Genomic DNA, 2,042 nt, shown 5'->3' with positions numbered 1-2,042 from the left:
ATATATATATATATATATATATATATATATATATATATATATACACACACAAACAGACACACACATATGCACATCACACACATGCAATATATTTTCCCATGTCATAAGAGCAAGGAACAGAGCTTCAATTTTAGTTTTTATCTCGAGCATTGTACGGTAGAAATCCTCGTGGTAAAAAAAAGAACAGACAATTAAAGTGAACCAGAGGGAGAGAGAGAAAGAAAGGGGGGAAAAGAGAAACATAGAGAGAGAGGGGGAGAGAATGTGTGTTTGTATGTGTGTATGTGTGTGCGTGTGTGTGTGAATAAAAATGGTGAGGAAGAAAGATGGAAGTGTGGAGGAGAGAGGAAAGGAAGAGAGTACATTTGGTGCGTGAGTCCGTGCACGGCTTCCATTGCTTCCGTTTTCCTCATATTTTAGCTGTATGAATTTTATCGACTCCCTCCTCGAGATTCTTTGCTGGAAGTACTTCGTAGTGAACCGCGCCGTCGCTTCTGGAATGCCTCAACCCACATTGCCACTTCGTTACTTAATATATTCCTACACAACCTTAATCGACTTACGGTCTTTTTCTTTTTTTTTTCTTTTTTGTTTCTGAAATAAAATACCAGTAAAAAACTTACAGACGATCTAATCGAATATAACCAAATTTATGCTTTTGTGTCTTTTACAAATCACATTCTTTTCGTGGCTGCCTGTTTTCTCTCACTGCCCTATTTCTGTCTTTGATGGTTATTGTTGTCGTTCTTCCTGTTTTTGTTCTTTTTGTTATAGTGTATTAAAGATTCAAAATAATTTCCTTTTGTTGCTAATCTTTCTTTTTGTGAAGGATTTCTATGTTCTTTGCTTGTTGTTCGATATTCCTTTGAAAGAAAATTTTGAGGAGAGGCATTCTTCCCTTTATCAATAAAATACTTCGATAATTTTGCCGAATTACTTTGATAACATTAATACTTACGTATTTAGACTCCCAGTCATTCTATAGCAGTCAAGGTATTTTTTTTATATCTACCTTTATATAAATTTAGAAGGCTTATTTTGCTAGTCCGTAAGACGATATATCAATTTTAATTATTGGAGTATTTCCACATTTAGATTAATAACCATACTGAATCATTCCTGGCGTTTGATATTTCTTTGCTTAGAATATATCTATATTTAAATGTCTTTGTTGGTAAAGGTATGCTGGGGTAGGAATTTATTGTGATTCATGCTTCCCTTCCATTTGCTTACATTGTATATTTTCCCTATTGATGTGAATACTCAAAAGTATTATTTTTTTCTCCTTAGTTGTTTTGTGTTGACTTTCTTTACTTGCTAGTATAGTAATGTATATTTTGTTTGTTCGTTGTATTTATTATCATTTCATATTTTCTCTTTTAAGTTCTTTGTATGTTATATATCTACATGGTTTTTAAAATGTTATTTTTGTAAATAAGCTACACTCTTAGCTTCAAAATGCATTTATACATCAAAGTTATGCACTGGTGAGTTAGTCTCGTTCTTGGCAAAATAATGTTACTATAAAATATGACGCAGTATGGTTACTTCTTTCTGTTGATGCAATTTATTGGTTTCAGGTTTTATCTGCAACTCTTTTTTGATTATAGGTACCAGTTTGCTCAATCTTGGCGATGTGGAATCTAGAATGTTTCATACTGCGAAATATTTACACAAACAACAGATCTTACTTTTACTAGTCATGAATAATAAAACTAAAATGACTTACACATAACTCGAGCCTATATCATCAATATTCTGATAAGTTGCATTTGTTTTCTTCTTCTATTTCTTCTTTTTAATTATTATTATTATTATTATTATTATTATTATTATTATTATTATTATTATTATTATTATTATTATTATTATTATTATTATCATCATCATCATCATTATTATTACTATTATTATTTTATATCATCATCATAGAAACACTGGGGTTGAGTCCTTCGATTAAAATCCTTAAAGGCAGAGCCCCATCATGGACCACATTCTAATGACTATAACAAATAAAAGATATATATATATATATATATATA

The sequence above is a fragment of the Octopus bimaculoides genome, chromosome 4 (genome assembly GCF_001194135.2).
Source record: "Octopus bimaculoides isolate UCB-OBI-ISO-001 chromosome 4, ASM119413v2, whole genome shotgun sequence".
Classification (NCBI taxonomy): domain Eukaryota; kingdom Metazoa; phylum Mollusca; class Cephalopoda; order Octopoda; family Octopodidae; genus Octopus; species Octopus bimaculoides.
Note: the sequence above shows the minus strand (reverse complement) of the source record.